The sequence below is a fragment of the Chrysemys picta genome, chromosome 11 (assembly GCF_011386835.1).
Source record: "Chrysemys picta bellii isolate R12L10 chromosome 11, ASM1138683v2, whole genome shotgun sequence".
In the NCBI taxonomy this organism is placed as follows: domain Eukaryota; kingdom Metazoa; phylum Chordata; order Testudines; family Emydidae; genus Chrysemys; species Chrysemys picta.
The window spans coordinates 36,926,862-36,948,675 of NC_088801.1; the positions used below are offsets into that span (position 1 = coordinate 36,926,862).

At 41.0% G+C, this 21,814-nt stretch overlaps 1 protein-coding gene across 5 annotated transcripts in view; it reads left to right on the top strand.

Annotated features, from left to right (window-relative positions):
* B3GALT1 (beta-1,3-galactosyltransferase 1) overlaps window positions 1-21,814 on the top strand; it is a 349,383-nt gene that overhangs the window by 241,902 nt on the left and 85,667 nt on the right. For 4 of the 5 annotated variants that reach the window (XM_065561795.1, XM_065561796.1, XM_005290398.5 and 1 more), the window contains one exon: window positions 9,959-10,063. The exons of the other annotated variant lie outside the window; for it this stretch is intronic. The gene's annotated coding sequence lies outside the window, so the exon portion shown is untranslated. The remainder of the gene's footprint in view (window positions 1-9,958; window positions 10,064-21,814) is intronic. 5 annotated transcript variants of the gene reach the window in all.

Genomic DNA, 21,814 nt, shown 5'->3' on the forward strand with positions numbered 1-21,814 from the left:
GTGAATTCTTGTTTTGGTTGAACATAGAGCAAGCAGTGAACAAAATTACATACATAATACAAAACTCATGAAATAATAAAAAAACAAGTGCAAAATGACTAACTGAACCAGACGCTTTATGAGGTGAATTTGTCTCTAAATTCAGTATGTACAGGCAATAGAAAGAAAATGGGAATACATTAAAAAAGAAGAAATTGGAGACTAGACATGCAAAAAAGTTTTAATGAGACTGTAAAATATTATGATAAGCCTTTATTTAAAATATACACAGCCTTGGTCACTGCAGTATATAAAAAAAAAAGATTAAAAAGTTACTGAGACATGGAACAGAGTAATTCAAATTCAAACAGTGATAAAGCTAGAGCAATGTGTAGAGCCCACTGAATATTTCATCACAGTAGTCCCAGTCCTGAAACCCTTAGTCTGGGCCCAATCTTACAAACCCCATGTGAATAATTCTTAGTCATAAGCCTAGTCCCTTTGACTTCAATAGGTCTATTCATGTGAGTATAGCCTGCAAGATCAGGCCTTCTCTCCTTACTGGGGCTAAACTTCCAATAAAATCAGTGGGAATTTTATCTGAGTAAATGTAACATGCTTGCCAAACGCATGTCAAGTCCCCCACTAATAGTAGCTAGGAGGAGCAAAACAGCCTACCCCTGTTGTCAGTTAAAGGGGCTACTTTTTGAGCTCAAGTGGCAGCACTGTTTTGGTAGTCAGGTGCCCTACTGACAACAGAGTAGGGGTCTGCATGGGGACTGCAGGACTAGGAGGTGAGCCCACTGTCAAGTCTACTATCCTCTCTCTGACAATATTTTAAAAGAAAAATGTGTTTGATGGTTCTCTCTGGTTTGAAGTGGCTTGTAACAGTGAGGGTCATTCCTCAAAAGGTCCAGGGTATGGAATTTGATAAAAATCTGTAAGTTCAGGTGCACAAAAGCTCATCTGAACTACACAAACATCTTGCATTTACAAAATGGGGCTGCAATTTGAAATCCTCTAGGAATAATATTTCTCCTGAGTGACACAAATTTCACTTCCAGTCCCAGCAGAAGTACCATGAGAACAAGTTTTCCTGCAGAAAGCACTCCTGTGAATATTTCAGAACTGCAAAGCAGGTTTGGTTCTAAAAGTTTCAGACAAAGTGGGGTGGCTTTTGGTTCTTACTCAGCTTGCCAGTCCCTAACTTTAAATAGCATAAATATGATCGGTTTCAGAGTAGATAGATTCAATGTTTGTCGTTCTTTCAGACTCCTGCAGTTTGCCTGGGAATATTTTTTTTACAAATCCTATTGAAGTGTCCTGGTTTGTTGCAGTATTTGGCACAACTGATCCTGCAGACCTTTTCTCATTGTAGAGCCAGTGTATAAGGCTCTAGAACAAATGCCTGTGCGGGATACCCATGAGCACAAAAAAAAAAAAAAAAAAAGAGTTACATGTTAAGCATAGCTCTCTGTAGTGGTAAGTCTTGAGCTTCCTGAATGCCTGGGCCCTTATATGCAAGCATGTGGGAATTAAAAAAAAAAAAAAAATCGTGGAGAGTGGACTTGCCTTAAAACACAATCCTCCTCATTCTGATGAGGCACTTAGTTTTGCATTCCCCTCTTTTGCTATACTCCTGTTACTAGGCAGGAGTAACTTGGCAGCCATTCTGCAGAACACTCAGTAATGTAAGATGGGGTTCCCTTACACAACCTGTCCTGATCATCACTTTTTGTACTTTGTGCTCACATGCACAGTGCTCTGCGCCTCCACAGGGGAAGATTAAGCCTGATATTTTAAATGTAGGGCTTCAGAATCAGATGTCTAAGAGGACAAACAGGGACACTTATTATATCCTTGGTGTTCAGGATGTCACTGGCAGGGCCGGCTCCAGGCACCAGCTTAACAAGCAGGTGCTTGGGGCGGCCAAGGGAGAGGGGCGGCACCTGCAGCAATTCGGGGGTGGCAGATCCCTCACTCCCTCTAGGAGCGAAGGACCTGCCACTGCCGATCGCGGCTTTTTTTTTCCTTTTCCCCAATTGCTGCCGCCGATCACGATTGTGGCTTTTTTTTTTTTTTTGCTTGGGGCGGCAGAAATGCTGGAGCCGGCCCTGGTCACTGGGATAGAAGAAACTAATGTAGAATGGATATTCTACATTCAGAATTGGATATTTTGTACCTGGCTCTATTTAGAGCATAAAGTGCCGAATTCTGCCTCATATACTCCGCATGCTACCTGATTATCATCAGGGAAGTCAGTAGTCATTAATGCTCAGACCTGTTAAAAAAAAAGTCTTGTATAAAAATGAACTAAAGTATTCAAAATCATGTCCCCAAACTTCACAGCTTTCTCCTTCTGCAGTGTTCTGAAGGTTTTATTAGATAGATACTGCACTCTTTTCAAAGGAGAGAAATTCAGAGGCAGGAGTTCAAAACTCTAGGTGCTAAAAGACACCTGTAAAAATACTTTGTGTATACACTTTAGTGAACATTGCCTGATCCAGAATAGGACCCCATTTTCATGCAATTCCTGTCAGCAAAAAAAAAAACGGAAGAAAATGACTTGCTTGGTGGTCAAGAAAGAAAAGTAAAATTAATCGGGGCAAATAATGACTTTTTAAAATATTGACAGTAAAGAAGTCTCTCATGCTTTTTTTTTTTTTTTTCTGCCTACAGCCATCCTATGCTCCCTATAGGAGATGAGATCCATGCTTATCTGTAAAAGCCTACCATACTTCTCTGTGAATGCTATACTGTTTTATCACACATGCTGCTGAGGGAGGTTTATTCTTAGAAGAAAAATGAGACTCTAAAAATGAAACTCTAAAAAGATCTTACTTTCCCTTCCACCTCCTTGATCTGGCACCTTTTGTCTTCTAATTATCCTCACAACTTCTCCCCCATCCTTGCTTTCCTTACTACTCTTTCCTGCTCTTTCCCTTCTCTACCTCTTATTCCTTCCTTTTCCCTTCCCTACCCCCACTTGTGCTTCTTTCCAATTGATGTTGGCCATGGATTCCCTCTCAGCTCTCTCCGCCTGCCCCCAGCGTTCTCTCTCTTCAGCTACTCCCCTTGCTACTATTTTTCATGCTCTGGTTTGTTTGCTCTTCTCTTCATCCCATCCTCCCACTGCTTTTTGCCCCTCCTTTCCCCCAGCCTTTGCCAACTGATCTAAACTGCTTTTAGACATGGCTTTAAAATGTTAAATCCTGCCTCAGGCCTATACACTTCCTTCCTTCCTAGGGAAAAGGATATAATTTCAATATGAAGAATCAGTGCCAGCAGGAGAAGCAGCTACCCAGGGCCTTTTTTATTTCAATTTATTTAAGATTTTTAAATAGCATTTTAAAGTAACTTAGAACAGTAGGGGGGCATGTTTCAAGAGACCAGGAATGATGGCATCAAGAGCCCCCAGTTAAACAGTGTTTTGTGTCTCATTATCTAGAGCTTGCCCATGAATTTTCAAGGCAGAATCCCAGTGTAACCACTAATTCCAACAGTGAAGTTAATCAGACGCAAAGATGTTAACAAAAGGAAAAGTAAACGTGTAATTTAAGGAGCATCCAGTGGCCTTGTGATAGAAAGGAGTGCAGAAGAGGGAGTATACCCCCTTACCCAAGTACAGTATCTCCTATTCCAATGTTACCTTTAATGTGACAGCCTTTTAGTTAGTTGCCTCTCTGCCTGCCCACGAACAAGCACACCCCCAATGCACCTGTGACGAGTCTCTCTTAGCTAGTAGCAGCACAAATACAGATGTGAAAACTGAGTTGGGTTTTCCCCAGAGTATATCCAATTACTGTATCAAAATTTGCTGGGCTTTTATATATTGTATATCCATAAGGTGGAAATTGGTACTGAATTAACCCCTTTAAAAGGGTTGTCATAATCCCAAAGAAATAGAGACCTATCAGCATGAGCCTAGTGTTTCTCATTTAATGTAAGGAATGAAAGGGGTTGCTTTTACTTTAAAATAAAAAAGGAAAAAAGGAAAATATTTTATTACCCAGAGAACATTTAGGAAAACAACTGACAAAATAAACTCTATAATCAACTTTGCTGAAAATAATGGCCCATAGCCCAGACCTTTGGGAAATCAATTTGGGATCTTTATGCATCCCGTTCCAGTGCCAAGAAGAACAACTTCTGTGCCTTGAGCCAAAAGAATCAGTACCTTCTCCCAGCTATGCCACATGCTCTGATATATACATTCCCTATTTAATCTCCCCCATTCAAGATTAAAGCCCGTTCCACAAAGGCAATGGCAGCTTCATGGGCCAATGAGTCCAGTGCACCATATACACAGTTTTGCGGGGCATCTCTGCATATGTTCACTACATTCTATAAGACAGACTTCTGCAGGTGGTTTTGCAAGCCATAGCTCATCTTTAGCCCACCCAACAATTGATAATGATGAGGGAGGAGTGGGGGAGGAGCATGCGCTGCTACAAAAATCACATCACTACTGAATTTATGGATGCATTCACCAAAGTGAGAATGAGAAAATTTCTCACTTATCCAGAAATGTTCATTCTGGATAGGGAGATGGGTCCATAAATGTACTTTTATCTCTTTCTTCCAGAAGGTGATGGCTCTTTAGTGAAGCATTGTCTTTTCCCTTTTTAGGGAGATTTGATGGATAACTGTTCTTACATTTAATTAATGTCCCTTAGGTTTAACCCAGTTTGGACGATTCTACTTTTTGGGCAGATTTGCTGCTATTGTTATTGCATGAAAAAGAGTGTTTTAGTCAGATACAAGTTATCAGCTTTGAAAGCAACTCTCTGGAGAGGCTGTTCAGTGGGAGGAGTTATCTGGACAGTCAGCCCAGCCAATCAAAACATCTGCCTCCTATAGCATGGAGACTGAAGAACCCATCACTACCGAACATATAGATTGATCCCCTGAAGTCAGAACTCCATATTCTTGGTACTGGATCCCTATAGGCCAACACAGAGACCACTTTTAGCATGTGTGTAATATGGAAGATCCCCTAAATGGGGGCTCCCCAGGGCCCATCCATGCAGCTGTCTTGTAAGGCACAAATTATGTAGAGGGTTGTTAGGAGGGAGGCAGTTTTTATACACAAGGACATAAAACATGCAAACGTTATTTGTATTTTTTGTTTCCTTGCTTGTTCTTCACACAGTGTCAGCTTCCTTGGCTAAAGTAGTTTGTCCATTTGCTAATCAAATTTGCAACAAGGGAGTTTTATTGGATCCACAGCTGCTTGTGGATACTCAGAAACCAGCAGAGGCCAGGTATACCCATTGGCCAGGAGATTGTGATTTTTTTCCCCTTTGTAGTGGGTTTAGCCTTTATCCTTGTTTCTTTTAGGCTACGTCCTCACTACGGGGGGGGGGAGGGGTGTCGATTTAAGATACGCAAATTCAGCTACGCGAATAGCATAGCTGAATTCAACGTATCGGAGCCGACTTACACCACCGTGAGGACGGCGGAAAATCAACCTCCACAGCTCCCCCATCGACGGCGCTTACTCCTACCTCCGCTGGTGGAGTACAAGCGTCGATTCGGGGATCGATTGTCGCGTCCCGACAAGACGCAATAATTCGATCCCCGAGAGATCGATTTCTACCCGCCGATTCAGGCGGGTAGTGTAGACCTCCCCTTAGATTACAGTAATGTACTCCCTGTGGTGACAGATCTGGAGTCCACTTGAGAACTTCATCTAGTGAAGAATGTAGGGGCCACGTTCTTAGTGATGCTCCTGAAGGAAGCAAGTAACACCTACATTCTCTAAACTGCACTGGTTTCCAGCTTCTTACAAAATGCAGTAAGTTTCATGTGGCTGAATTTTGACAACCTTAGAGATTTCCCTTTTTCTTGTGTTAAGATGCTGCAGTCAAGAGTAGCCATGGTACTTGAGCTAATATAATAAGAGAGGGCTGGCAACAGGGCATTTTCACTGAAGAGTTCTCATTGCTACAATGTTCTCTCTCTCTGTGTCCATCAAAGCCCAAGTTTTATGACCATCAAGTCACTTTTTAAAAAAAATAATCCATTTTGCTAAACACACTCATGGGAGAAGAGGGATTAAGTGGATTGATTTGTGAGTCTCAGTTGGGGCTGGACGACTTAATTATGGCTATAGGTCAAATATCTAAAAGTTGTGCATCACCTAGAGTTACTATAGATAACTGTATGTAAAATACATCAGTCACTACACATACACATGCATGTGCATGCGCACACACGTGTATTGGTAGGCAATTCTGAAAAAGAGAAGATTATTTCATAGTATTTTTGGCATAATAATGCCAGTGAAAAAACCAAAGTTTCATAATGAGGCATCTTTAAATATGAAGGGTCAGTTTAATAGCAGAATCATGTGGGATTGTACAAGAAAAGCAGTGATATTTGTCAGTTACTCTAGAGCCATTATTAGAATAGATAAGAAGTCTATCTGAATCTTTTTCCTTTTGACATAAAACACCTCTAAAATTTGAAGAGCTCAAAATAGTTTAGAACTTTTGTAGTTACAGAAGTCACAGTAAAAAAAATGTCCGATGAAAGGCAAGACATTCTTAAAGAACAGTATATGTGCCTCAGATTAGAGACAGGCCTACAGTACCTTCTTCAGGACTACATGTAAAGTTATATTTACTGCCACAATGTAACTTTGCATAAGAAGCCACATCTCTGCTTTGGAGCCAGACATAATATGGCTGGGGAGTACAGGCCTCTCTCTTTTACTGTGCCACAGTAAGTGCTATCTTCCTGAAAGTGGGCAGGGTGAGTGCCGGGCCCTGGCAGTACTGGCTGGACACAGGGAAGGAAGCATATTGCACTGCTCCAAGGGTGAAGTAGCTGTCATACTAGGGTGTAATACTTGGCAGCCCCTCAGAGGAATTTTGGCAAGATCAACCCAAATTCCTCCCATGGCTCCTATTGCTCCATGGCCCTTTCAGTAACTCCCTCCAGCACACGTAAGTGTATCAGTCTAGCCTTTAGAGACTGAAACAATTGGATTTTGCACTGCTATTAGAGATTCATTCTTATAGTTAGAAAAGGTACTTCTGCTTGGAGATGTTCCTGACACTATATTCTGCCAGGTTTCCCTGTAGAACTCCTGGGTTGAGGGGTTTATCTATTAAGACAAATCTGATTAGTGGCCATTACTTCTGATAGAAATTTAAGACTGTCTGCCAGTGCCAGGGTTGGAGATTTTTTTTCCTTCCAGAATTGCAGTAGTAAATTCCTGCCCCAATTTCATTCCCAAAGCAATTCTGTGTTTTCAAAAGGATTAGGTTATAATTCCTTTCCTTTATCTTTAAGCCACAAAAATTGGAAAGACTTCATTACTATTTGGACACTGGTTAAGATTATTAACTGTCTGCATTGGATAGAGGGTTTTAAGAAAGTTGAATAGTGTGTCTCCTATCTTATGAGATATATGGTATTTCATATCTTCTTATTCCAGATACGGAAAGGGGAATGGCTAAGGTTTAGGTGGGCTAAATATAGTATAGTGGAGACAAAAGATGCTAAGAAAAGCTGCAGCAGAAGAGCTTAGTAGTCATTGTGCCTGAGGTATGGCAGCCCCTTTAGCTAAAAATGTGGATTAATATGGTAAACATCCAAAAAATTACAGTCCACATTACCTAGCACTATAAACTCAAAGCTGTTTCTCAGCGTAATTCAGCAATGCAATATAGAAAGCAAGTCTTCGCTCACTAAAGTTTTCTTCTTGAAGACAACATGAGACAATGATCTATTCTCTAGTTCAGTCATAAAACTAAAACAAGTAATTTGCCCCACCTCCATACTGCAGTGTTCATCCTATTCTTATAGAATAATATCACTTTAGTATTTTCCTCCTCTCAAAACAGTTCCTTTTGAAGACACCTGAGAGCAGGATGGAGCACTGAGGACACCACCAAACCAACAAAGAGTTACTTGAAAGGAAGGGGACGTTCTTAAAGGGCTTGTCTGCAGTGATAAATTACATTGTGTTCTAACGCAACGTTGAGGAATCCTGGTAACTAATACAATGTTAAATGCTCAGTGTACACAAAGTTAGCATCAAGCCCCCTAATGATGGTAAATCACAACCAGCTGACATGATGTTAAACACTTAGTCCCTGTCTACTCAGTGTTAAATTGTGTTTAACATCATGAAAGTTACCATGACTTCTCAGGGTTGTGTTCTAATACAGTATAATTTCTGGGCAAACATAAGTCAGAACTGACTTCTTCGAATGAAAGCAAGATGCATCATAGGGCCAATTTTGAGCACAGTTCTGTTGTGGTGATTATGCCAGCGGCAAACCTGGCCCACAGAGTAAAGATTTTTCATTTAAATCAGGTAATCCTGCCCTCTCCTCGCTGAATGCCCTCACTGTTGATCCTAGGTTACTGGATAAAGTACTAATTAAAAATATTTTCTTCAAGGTAGTTTTTCTGCACATGATATGCCACTTTATATTAGCCCCTATTGTGCCTGTTTAGTGCAGCACATAAGATCCTTTAAGACAGATGCTCTCAAAACAGTGTATAGAGGTTACACATCATTTGCACTGAAGTGGCTACTCTGGATATAAATAGGGTTGATATAAAGGGTCCTTTGGTAGCTTCTACTTGTGTTCCATGTTTTTATGAGTTTAGCCAAAACCTTACTATTTAAATTAGTATGGGGGGGAGGGGGTTGTTAACAATTGTTCATTATTATTTTGAAAGATTAAGAAAAATAAGTCAATTTTTGTTTCAAAATGCTTATAGGAAAATTTTAAAAAGGAAATCAAGTAAAGATAAACCCTGTATAACATAGAAAGATCACAGAATCCATTCTAAAAGTCATATACAAAACCTTTTTCAGGCAGTTTTTCTCCTATGATGGGTGTTCAACTTCTGATACTTCTCATAGGCCAAAAATATACTTGCTATTCATACGATGTCATGAGACATCATGTAAGCAAATTGATTGTGTGTAAAATATTGTAGGCGGAGCTATGTTTTTACCTCCTTGCACAAATGTTTTGAATATTATGGCATTTAAATAATTTTTTGCTCTTTAGAAACTGTAATCAGTGTCAGTCCAAGTAATTTCTAGATGTACTAAAACAGTCTAGCAGTGAAATTGAGTTGATGGTCCCAGTCCAATTTCTAAGGGACTGGAGTTCATATAAAAAACAACAGACGAGCACTTACCAGAGGGGCCAAAGACTGAGTAGGGTTTGAGTCTGAAGCTGCCCTTTGAACTATAGGGATTGGTCTGCTTCAAACAACTCAGGGTTAAGCATGTTAGTGGAGCAGCATGGACAACAAACTACAGCTGCTTGTGCCATGCAGTGTATATGATCCGTAGACATGTATGGTGAGATTCTGCACTGTGCTTCTAAGCCATCTTTACACCCTTCTGATCTTGGGCTGCTTCAGGAGCTAGAGAGGCCCCCACTGTAATTTAGATAGTCCTGGGGACCCGTCTAAGAACATGTCTGCACAAACACTTATTGAGCAGCAAGCTGGGGTGTAAATCTGCAGTGCACAGCATGCTGGAGCGCTAAGTGTCCTTGGGGACCTTCAGCTGAGTACTAAAAGTTCCCTAATGTGCACTAACTTACTGCGGTTTCAGATATTTGCCAACATTGCTAACATTTTCAATAAAACTGAAAGAAAATGGGTTCATGCCAGTTAACACACAGGTATTGAAAATGGTTATTGTAGTCTACTTTTCTTTCTTTTTTTTTTCCTTCTTTTTGTTACCCATCTGTCCTCCTCTTACTCCCATCTGTTTCTTTCACTCAGTGTGCTGGAATCTTGTTTCATGACATGGAGTTTAAGCTCTTAATGTAGCACAGTATAAGTTACCCAACTGAAAATGCTTTTTGAGAATAAATCATTGTCCTTGTATTCTGTAGGAAGCAACAAACATTGATTTTGTGGTTAATGTGTATGAGAAATCTTTCTTTTAACAGAATGAATATTGTAACTGTCAATAAATGCCCTCTAATTTCAGATTATGCACTTCAGAATAATACCATAAAGGATCATCATTTTAATCAGTTATTGATTACAGTTTGGGGACCTTACATAAATTCCACTCCTTGCTGCTTTTTATAAGGTAAGTACTATATAATGCCTTAAACTGTTTTCAAGTCTTTAAAGTTTGTACAACAGCATGTCAGATTTGTAACACTTTGCTTATTCAATAGCAAATCTTCTTTTATACCACAAAGAAGGGAGATTTGTTTTCATTCCTTGGTTTGGTTTAATAGCTTCTCTGCATGACAAATGATTTGTGATCCTGGAGGTCAACATAGTGAAGCATAAAAATAGTTCTTTGGGGCAGTTTGAATGGTGTTATATTTCCTCCAACAAGGACCGACACTTTTATAAAAGAATTACAGGATATTTGACAGTTACCAGTAACAGATTTTTTTAGTAATAGCTCATAGTTTTATGCAATGTGGTGAATAAAATTCACACGAATGTCAAAAAATGAACAAGCTTTATTATTTTAAAATGCTTTAAAGTATATATTAATTCTTTCCAAAAGGGGCAAAAAAATTAATACCACACTTTCCATAATCTCCGTGTCAGTCTCTTTTCTATTAATGTGACATTTTAAATTCATTCATCCTTGATAATGCTTTGTTTTATATGTTAATGCTTCCGTAATAATATCAGAGGAACTCTTTGGTTTCTGTCTGCGGCAGGACTTTCAGCTGATGTGGAACACAGAATCATAATTGAAATTACAAACAAAGTATCAGTTTGAAAGAATATATCATTAAGTTATTTAACTTTGCTGCTAGGGTGATATTCAGACAGAAGTGAGAAGTCATGTTAGGAAATCCTATTTCTGCCAGTACATGATAATTTAATACAAAAATCAAATAATTCAGTAATGCATTCTCCTATGTGATTCTTGGCAATTGAAAGTTATACATTGTCTACCCCTTCAACAAATAAAAGGAGCTTTTATGTTGTAAAGAGTTAAAAATACGCACTGAGAATTTAACTGGGAAAGTAAAACATTTCTCATGATGAAAAATGGAAACAAAGCCCAGTAATAGTACATATAGTAGAAGTTTCATGTTAAAAAAAAAGATCAATAATTGTGATGTAGACTACTTTAAAAAATTAGTATATGCATAAAGGTTAGAAGAATTACTACACTTAAATACACAAGCCATTTCCCCATTTTATGACAAGAGTTTAAAGTACTTAAAAATGAAAGTAAATGGAAAACGGCTGATATTAATCATACTAAAGAAATTTAAAGCATATCGCTTTTACAGCCATTAAGAGACCAGTTCATAAAAGCTTTAAACACCACTTGCGTAAGTTTTCCATATAGCATTTCAAATAGCATTTAGTCAGGAAAGCAATTGTTTGAGTAAAAGAACATGTTTTTGCAATTTGTGAGCTCTTTTTCCCTGTTCACAATTATTTTCCATTGTGAAGAGCTCAAAACCAACAAAAAGGATGTCTTAGTAAGCTAACTTTGCTAGATGGATTCATTAAGCAAAAGTCTAGTTAATGTATATATGATAAGAGTGACTAAGAGTATGAACCATTTGGTATTCAAACCAGCTCACTTGGGTTCTGCTTTCTTTGTAATGAAAGTTTAGCCATCAATTAACTTCACTGAGAGCAGGACCGGGCCTTTGATGGACCCAAGCCTCCAGTGTTCCTTCCCCCCCCCACACACACCCCATTTGCATGGTATCAATATTCATAGCCGTATTCAGTGGGGTTACACAGGGGTAATTGAGTAAAGAATACAGTCTTGCAATTGAAAGTCAGAGCTTATTTATTCAGGTGAGAGCAACAGTGACCCACAGCTACAGCTCCTGAACTCAATGCTTTGTTTACTCATGATCAGGACCATGCGTATTTGTGATCCCATGGCCGCATGGTCCATCCCTTCCCTGGAATTAGAGCTCCAATCTATAACCTTTCATTTCATTTTCTTCTAGACCTAATGGTTGCAAAAACCATAGGAATAAATGTGGCCCAAGGTAAATGGGGGTTTTAGATGTCAACAATATAGCTGAAACATTAAGCCAATATGTCTACCCCACAATCACAAAAGTGGCTCCCATACTCCCCAGGTCCCAACCCTCCTCAACTGTCTACCACCAGCTGACCACTTCAGAAGGACAAGTAGAAGGACAAGTAGAAGTGCTCTCTGGGCAAGTAAGATGTTCAGCTTTCATATCCTCCACATAAGGAGACTAGATAGGTGAGGGGTGGTTTGGGCGATATCTGGGACAGCAACTGTGAGCTGCCAATCACTATGGAGGGTGGTCAGAGGGGCTGAGATGGAGTAAAGCAAAGAGAACTGAACTGCCTTCAGGAGTAGGGGAAGGAGCAGGATCTGGACGGAGCAACAGAACTGAGCCAGAAAGTGTTGTGCTGGAATTCTCAGCAGCTAAAGACAATCCTGGCCCTTATTTCTGAACACTTATCCCCTGGGTTGGTAGATATGAAGGGTTAAACATTTCTGGGTCTTTAGAGGCAAGCTTGCCCAAGAATCCAATCTGTATGATTGCAACTGCCTTTGAGCATACTGATGTCAGATACATTAGGCTACAGCACCTACCAACCATTCATGTGGTTTTAATGCTCTAACTCCACACAGTGGCCTAGTGATAAAGAGAAATGGCTTGTTATGTCAGTGAACAAATTAACAATCTGTTAGGTCACTTTGCACAGGTACTGTATCAGGCTGGCTCTCTCCTTTTCCTAAATCAGTAGTTGCCTCTAAATACCAGAAAACAGCAAAAAGCAGTCAAAGTGCTTTTAACCACCGACCTCCTGTCTTTCAGGATTTGTGCACACACACACACACACACACACACACACACACACACACACACACACACACAGAGGTAGAATGAGGGTTTTCCATTGTGAAAATAACCAAAGCAAGTTGACACATACTCATACAGCAAAGCACAATCCAGGATTTGATACACAGCCCAAATGAACATGCCTTCACCCTGTTAGGCAATTCCCTATTGCCTTGAAAGGACAGAGCATTTGTGAATGTAGTTATAGTGACCAGTCAATAACAGAAGCCAGCAGCACTAGTGGAGACTAGACCAGTGCTATTCAGATCCCTATTTCAAACCAGACAGATAGTACCCATAATATTATTTAGGGATTCAATTTTTTTCTTGAATTAAAAATAAATAAATGACAGACTTAGTTTTGACTCAGTCTCAGATTGATGGGGGCAGTAGTATTTTAATTTACCGTAAGGTGAGGACACTTATGTGATTAAGTGGGAGAGTCAGATCTTATAGAAAAGAACCCTGGCACAAGAAGTTGTAAGCAAACACTCAGAAAACAAAGAAATGCCTTTAAACAGTTACAATGACATTTTCTTCATGAACAACCAAACTGGAAGACTTAGCTTCCCAAGGACAATTGGTCAGGATTCCCTTCCCTCCTCCTCCACTCCTTCTATGGTGCGGCTACATATTGTTAATGCAAAAAATCTGCACCATATTGATAATTGAAAATGCAGACACTGAAAAATAAATGGAATTTAATATCAAAATAACATGGCCTATTGCAATGAGTGTTTTGTTTTTCATATTTAATTCAGCCAACCCCCCCACTTTTTAGTTTAAATGCAGGTTGCTGTAAATTTCCAGTCTGCCACACAGTCGACTGGAATTTGCCTCAGAATTTAGGTTCAGTTTGCTGCAGAGTAACCTAAGCTGAGGGGAAGAGAGCCCTGAAGGATGGTAGGAAGACAAGAACCCTGTGAAATAAAGCTACTACTCTAGGTAGACTAACAATACAAGTAAGGGGCGTTGCAGGGGTGGAGGGAGACATCACACCTGGGCCCAATCCTCAGTTGGTGTAAATTAGTGTAGTGCCCTAAACTTCAGTGAAGCTACCCTGCTTTACACTTCCTTAGGATCTGGCCCATTATTTGCATTCAGTGGATTGCATAGAAGCATCTACATGCAGGTCACGCCCTCTCTGCCTCATCACATTCACTTTCCTCCCCACTCTGCATAGATGTTCAGTAAACACTGTGTGCTGACACTAGTGCTTTGGCTCTCTGTGCTGCTTTCAGGACCAGAGACCAATCACTGATTGATGATGCACCAGCCAGATTAGAATCCATCTCACTCTCTTATAGCTGCATTGGCTCTGCAGAGCTATAGAGGGGAAAATAGTAAAAAATATTGGTCATTCAGCAGACATGACTCTGAACAGACACAGGGAGCAGATTTGTTGAGTAAAAATTGTCCTATTCAGTCACTTTTCAGAGTACAACCACAGTTCAAGAACAAATGTAATTATAGAAAATGTGTGGAGGGTGGTGATATTAGAAACAAAAAGATGTAAGTCAGCCAAAAAAAGAGTCATAAGTAAAAGTAAACCCTCAGCAGGTTTACAACAAATGCTCAGACACCAAGCACAGTGGCTGTGAACTCTTCAGCAGCCAATAAACAGCTAACTGCTGACTTTATTCTCTCAGGATGTTGCACTAAAACAAACACCCATTTTCTATTTCTCTCTTTATTCTTTGCCTACCCGCTTTATCCTTCCTTTGGATTGCTCAAACATAATTATTTTAATCAGAAACTAAAATAGCAGTGTCTCTCTCTGTTGTCTCTGAGAAGAAAAACCAAATGGATGCAGTTAAAACAATCAAATGAACTTAGCATTAAAGAAGGAAAAACCAGATGAGTGTCCATGTTTTAAATAGCAGTCAAGGATTTCACAACCATGTAACTTTAGTACAATGTAATAGGAGAGAGGGTTTAAAAATAAAGGAAGGACTGTGACCAGACAAGATTTATATTAGATGATGGCAATGGTCCCTTCTGGCCTCAAAATCTATTAATCTTCCATAGTCTGTCCCCATTTCCCCCTATATAATACTTTGTTTAATTAGCCTCTCTTTTAAGGGATTATTTAAATAGTTCTGTAACCTGTATAAGTATTCATGCTAATTTTTGTATTCAGATTGCCAACAAGATGACTGAAGCAGAAGAGCAGCTCTCTCTTATTTTGATTTAGCTTGAACTCCTTCCAAAGAGACACAAGTTAAACAAACAAACCACTAAACAAAAAAGTCGCTCTTATACCAGAATGACACAGCGGGTTGCTCACAAGACAAACAAGGTTTTAATTCATACCTGAAGTTGTACCCAAATATTTTTTCCACATACACAAGATCTTAAAAACAAATAAAAACCTATTATTCTATATATTTCAATATTGCAAATGATAGGCCCAATACTATAGTCCCTGCTCAGGCAAAATTCCCATTGATTTCAAAATGAGACCTGATGCATTCAAAGATTCTACTTTATCTTTAAAAAAATACATCCATGTGTAAAAAGAGAACTTACATGGTGTCAAAATCCATGAAAATCAATAGTCTTCATATGACCCTATTAGTTTGCTGTTCAAACTTCTTCACAAAATCAAGAGTACCTAATCAGAACTGTTTGGGTAAAAGTGCATTATAAAAATGTATTCAGGCCCTTGAATGTATTCAGCTAGTGTGATTGTTGTACTAGTTTAGAACAAATGTCATAACTGAAATTCAACCTGGGTAGTTTGAGAGACTGTTTTATAAGTACATTAGAGACATAAGCTAAGGTTCATTTAAGGATGCATTGTTTTACATTAAGAATGAAGTACGGAAATAAACAATATTTTTTATGTGATTAGTAAAGTGGAAAACAGTTATTTTTATGACAATTTTTCTTAAACCAATAAGAAGAAATATGTAACATATCAAAGTAACTTGCATCATATGCAAAGATTAGGGCCTGTTTTTACAGAGAATTGTTTGATTAATAGAAAAGCTAGACTGAAGAGAAAAAGTGAGACTGTGTGTTAGAGAGAGCAGAAGAGAGATGGCAGTTGTCTTCTGCTGCCATCAATTTATTGTTCCTTCAGGAGAAAAAGTGATTCACAAAAAGGAATTCAACTACTAAGTGAAAATGTACTAGGGGAAAAAAAGAGCTAGAAATGAGAAATTGCTTTACAAAAGTGACTGCAAAACCCCCTCAAAACAACCTCAGAGGTATTGCAGCCAAACTGATTGATGACAGATAATACAACTCTGAACTTCATTGGATCACGGAGACTTGTCACCAAGATACCCTACAGAATATGTATCTTAAAAAAAAGAGCAAACTGCATTTTGAGCACCCAGCCAAAACAAAACAAAAAATCAATGTTACCTGGTATCATTGAATTAAAGGGATATTCACATTTATTCATTAAAAGTGAGATTTGCTCTTCACCTCAGCTGTGACTGAAGTGTGTAATCCAGCCGCAGTCTATGGACAGCATACATACAGTGCGTATCCACAACCCCTTGGTCGCTGCTTGTCTAGTGCCTTGACTGGTTATTAGAAGCCCCAAGACCTGCACATCCTGTATGCAGAGATAGGGGTTTATAACCAGTGAATCTATGTAATCATGCGTCAAATGGCCACCCTTTCAAAACTCCCCCCACAGAGCTTTTAAGGCACAGTACTATGATATGTTGCCACGGGATGTGGTTGTAGTCTGAGAATTTATTCTACCCATGGGGTTCCAAATTCCACCTTATTCATATGTCTGCAAATCCTTCAAAATCTGATCAATAGATCTTTAGTCCACATTTCATCATCTGACTTGTTAACTCTTGCTAAGTAGTGAGTGATCACTCCTATGTCTGGAAATTTTTAGAACTAGCTTGGTCTAAATTTAGACTCATAACATAATTCACTTCTCAGTTTTGACTACTAAGTCAAATATTTCGGTCAGAAGCAATTTGCTACTAAGACCTTGAAAGGTCACATTTCTTTCACATGTTAGGCCCACTATTGTGCTGAATAGAATAGAGGTTTTTTCCGCTGATTTTAATGGGACTAGGATAGAGTCACTTAACTACTAAATGTATTCTTGTTTAGAAAGACTGAAGAAAGAGCCTGTTAAATGGCCAATCTGTGTTAGAGCATTCCAATTGCTTCGGCAGACTTCAGACAATAAGAAAACTTCAACTGTGTAACAATAGACCGTTTATTCTTTTATAGAAAAGTGTTTTTGACTTTAACCCAGGTAAAATACACAAGCTGCAGTAGGATTTGGCTATGAGATTGTCCTACTTAATCTTCTCTCCAGAAGACAGAATACTAGCTCTTAATCATATTCAAATATTATATCCAAATGACAATGACCAGAATGTATCCCATCGAACCCAATCGCATATCTTGAAGAATTACTGATTTCCTACCTTCTCTGTCAGGACAAGTCTGCTGAAAACCAGTGATTATTAAGGGCATCTGGGAAGTGAGAGCAGAGATTGCAGACATATTTGTCACACCTGAAGAAGAAAGCAGGCTTTTGTTAGATAGCTGTTCAAATAAACCTACTAATCCTAATATTAGTTCCAACTAAGGCCCAGAACAATGCTACGAAGCTCAGACCCTTTTGTTTGCACAGATCCCCACTAAAGTTAGTGGGGTTCCACACAGGCCTACACAGACCAGCTTAAACGACTATCACAAAGCAATATATTTGTAGCAACTCCAGCTATCTCATCATAGAAGAGGCTAGATGTTTATGTCAGATTTTCAGAGCTAAAGGGAAATGTGGGTAAGTGAAATTTAATCATTGTTGTAAATCTAGTAAGTTTGCTACCTCTGCTGTAAAAATTAGGTCCTACAACTTTCCCCCTAAGGAAAGCAGCCAAATATTTGAAGCAAAATTACAAAGCACTTTCACCCAAAGTAATAAAATTGCAACGATTGAATTTCAGGATTCAAATTCTCTAGCGCTATAGATTACCAGAGTCCTGATTCAGCTGACAGCTTTTCACATCTGAAGAGCAGGATTTAGGACAGTTATTTTCTTGAAAACAGAATAAACTAAAAAGAGCATATGAGACTTGAGCTATGTTTACGGTCTCCATTTTGGACTTTTTGTATGAGCGATTTAGCAATAGGTTCAATTTCACTATATTAAGAATGAAATAGTGGTTGAACTGATAGGATCCTGAAGCAAAATTATTTTCTAATCTTGTTTAAAAAAAAGCTTATTTTTGAGTACAAAACAGTACTCTGTAGTTTTGTTATTTTAAAATAGTTGCTATAATTTCTTCCAAGATGGTGTATATGGTTGGAAACGTATCCAGTGTATACTCCATTCTTCCCTGATTGTTGGTCATGATATAGCGCCTACGTGGATGAGACCCAATATTCATTCCAGGGAAATCAGGTTTAAATATGAATTAAACTACATCCCAGATTTTAAATTACCTTCAGGATGTGAGGGAGCTTATGTTTGTCATTCTTTGACTGAAGGGAAAGAGGTCTCTAAATATTTACCTAAAAACAGTCCACAAACAAACAAACAGCAAGTGTGACTTTTTTTTCTCCCACCTACTTTTAGCTTTTTAGCTTTTCTTCATAAAAAGGCAAGGTGTCAAATGACATGTCTGAACGAACATTTTCAAGTAGAAAGAAAACTAAGCCATTTGGGGCCAAATTCAGCCTGGCATAACACAACTGACTTTACTGAAAATTTACCTGCTTACACCACCACCAGATTTGGTCCTTAAATTGTGAAGACTGACATATTTCCTATAAGATCAACGATGTCTGAGGAACCTAGAGAAGCAGCCATGGCATCTGAACTAAAACCTGTTTGTGGCTTCAACTATATGCTTTGATGTTCTGGACAACCTCCTCTGTTTTGGCTAACAATGATTTGTCTGCTAGGCTAGAAAACAGGGGATTGCAAACAGGCAGGGCCGGGTCTAGGATTTTTGCTGCCCCAAGCAAAAAAATTTTTGGCCGCCCCACTCCTTTTTTTGTGCCCCCCTGCCTCTGGCCCCACCCCAACTCCACTCATTCCAAACCCCTTCCCCAAATCCCCAGCCCCGCCTCTTCCCTTGGGCATGCCGCATTCCTCTCCATTGCTTCTTGCGCGCCCCCCCGCGACCTCCCGCCCTAGCTCACCTCCGCTCCGCCTGCTCCCCCGGGCGCGTCGCCGCTCCGCTTCTTCCCCCTCCCTCTCAGGCGAGGGAGGGCGGAGAAACGGAGCAGCGGCGCGTTCAGGGGAGCAGGCGGAGCAGAGGTGAGCTGGGGGGCGGGGGAGAAAAACAGGAAGTAACGGGGGGATAGAGGAACTGCTCCAGCTCACCTCCGCTCCACCACCGCCTCCACTCCACCACCGCCTCCTCCCCAGAGCGCCTGCCACTTGGCTTCTCCTCCCGCCCAGCCTTGCTGCGCGAAACACCTGTTTCACATGCGGCAAGCCTGGGAGGGAGGGAGAAGTAGAGCGGCGGCGGTGAGCTCAGGGGAGCAGGTGGAGGCGAGCTGCGGTGGCGGGGGCACTTTTTCCCCCATGCCCCGGAATCGGCGCCTATGATGGCCAGCACCAGAATGCCGCCCCTAGAAATGTGCCGCCCCAAGCACCTGCTTGTTTTGCTGGTGCCTGGAGCCGGCCCTGCAAAGAGGGGAGTGAGTTTGTAGGAGGGAGTTGCAATAAAATCGCTATGGTTAGGAAGGGCCACATTGCCAGTGCCAACGCTGCTCCTGTCTCTTCCACCCACGCTTGTATCCAGACAGACAACCTAACCATGGATGCCTCTACCCAGATCCTGGTGTGGATTTGCAGAGACTGTGGCCTGCATTTCCCACTCTCAGAAAGCCAGGCTTGCAGTGGACCATCCAGTGCAAAAGGTGCCTGCTGGTGGAATCTCTCAGGAAGCATTTGGGAAAGCCGCAGGAGGAGGTGGTTAGGCTGAGAAGCATCCGTGCCCACACGGAATTCCTCGAGAGTATTCATATGGAGACATCAGAGGCTGAGGAAGCTATCTAGCTACAGAGGATTGCTGTCACACCACCTGGAGAGGAGGATATGGCTCTGTCACAGGGAGGACACTGGCAGGTGGTTACTTCTGGCAGCAGACAGTGCTCCAACCCACCACGGTGATGGAAAACTGATATGCTTCCCTGGCAATGAGAGATGAGGAATCACCCCCAAAAGGAGGAGGAGAAGTCATTCACCCCCAAAGCTGGGAGGATTGCAGCCAACACTCCCAGGAGGAAACGTAGGGTAGTGGTGGTTGGTGACTCTCTCCTGAGGGGGACGGAGGCACCCATCTGTCGTCCTGACATGGCATCCTAGGAGGTATGCTGCCTGTCATGGGCCCATATCCGAGGCCTTATGGAGGGATTGTTGAGGATCATCCAGCCCTCTGACTACTACCCCATGCTACTCATCCATGTGGGCACTAATGATACTGCAAGGTCTGACCCTCAGCAGATCAGAAGTGACTACAGGGCTCTGGGAGTAAGGGTGAAGAAGTTGGGAATGAAGATGGTGTCACCAGGAGGGCTTCAGATTCCTTGACCACGGGATGCTATTCCAGGAAGGACTGCTACGCAGAGATGGGTCCATCTATCGAGGAAGGGGAAGAGCATATTTGGATACAGACTGGCTAACCTAGTGAGGAGGGCTTTAAACTAGGTTCGAAGGGGGCAGATGACTGAAGCCCACAGGTAAGTAAAGAACATGGAGACCTGGGAGAAGGGTCAGAATTTGGGGAGAGCATGGGCTGTTATAGCAGGGATAAAGGAGAGACAAGACAGAAATGGGGCAGGGGATCTAATCAGTATCATAGATGTCTGTATACTAATGTGAGAAGTATGGGGAATAAGCAGGAAGAACTTGAAATGCTAGTAAATAAACACAACTATGACATAGTTGGCATCAAAGAGACCTGGTGGGATAATATGCATAACTGGAATATTGGTATAGAAGGGTATAGCTTGCTCAGGAAGGACAGGCAGGGGAAAAAGAGAGGAGGTGTTGACTTATATATTAAAAAATGTATACACTTGGACTGAGATTGAGATGGAAATGGGAGACAGACTTGTTGAAAGTGTCTGGGTAAGTATAAAATGGGAAAAACAAGGGTGATGTCATGGTAGGGATCTACTACAGACCCCCTAGCCAGGAAGAAGAGGTGGATGAGGCTTTTTTCAAACAGCTAACAAAATCATCCAAAGCACAGGACCTGGTGGTGATGGGGGACTTCAGCTACCCAGACATCTGTTGGGAAAATAACACAGCAGAGCACAGATTATCTAATACATTCTTGGAATATATTGGAAACAATTTTTTATTTCAGAAGGTGGAGACAGCTACTAGGGGAGAGGCTGTTCTAGATTTGATTTTGATAAATAAGGAGGAACTGCTTAAGAATTTGAAAGCGGAAGGCAGCTTGGGTGAAAATGTTCATGAAATGATAGAGTTCATGATTCTAAGGAATGGTAGGAGGGAGAACAGCAAAATAAAGACAACGGATTTCAAGAAGGCAGACTTTAGCAAACACAGGGAGTTGGTAGGTGCCACGGAGTCACCGGGCAATGCTGTGGAACTACTCCATACGAAGCCAGTCAGTACTCTGGGGGAGCATACCTCCTCTCTGTGAGCAGACTGTCTCCCAGGCAAGAAGCTTACACAGCTTCGACCTTCCTGGGTCTGACTTCAAAGCATTCAGCATTCCCTTCCACACCGTGCACTTCCCACGGCGAGTCCGCACAGGGGAGCTCCTGGGGAAGCCAGAGGGCCCTGCGCCCCACCTCCGCAGTCAGACGTGACTCTCAGCCAGCCAGAAAACAGAAGGTTTATTAGATGACAGGAACACAGTCCAAAACAGAGCTTGTAGGTACAGAAACTGGACCTCTAAGTCAGGTCCATCTTGGGGCCAGGGAGGCCAGACCCTGGGTCTGGGCCTCCCTCTCTTTCCCCAGCTAGCTCCAAACTGAAACTCTCCAGCCCCACCTTATATTAGCTCCATGTAGGTTGCATTTCCCTAGTTTGT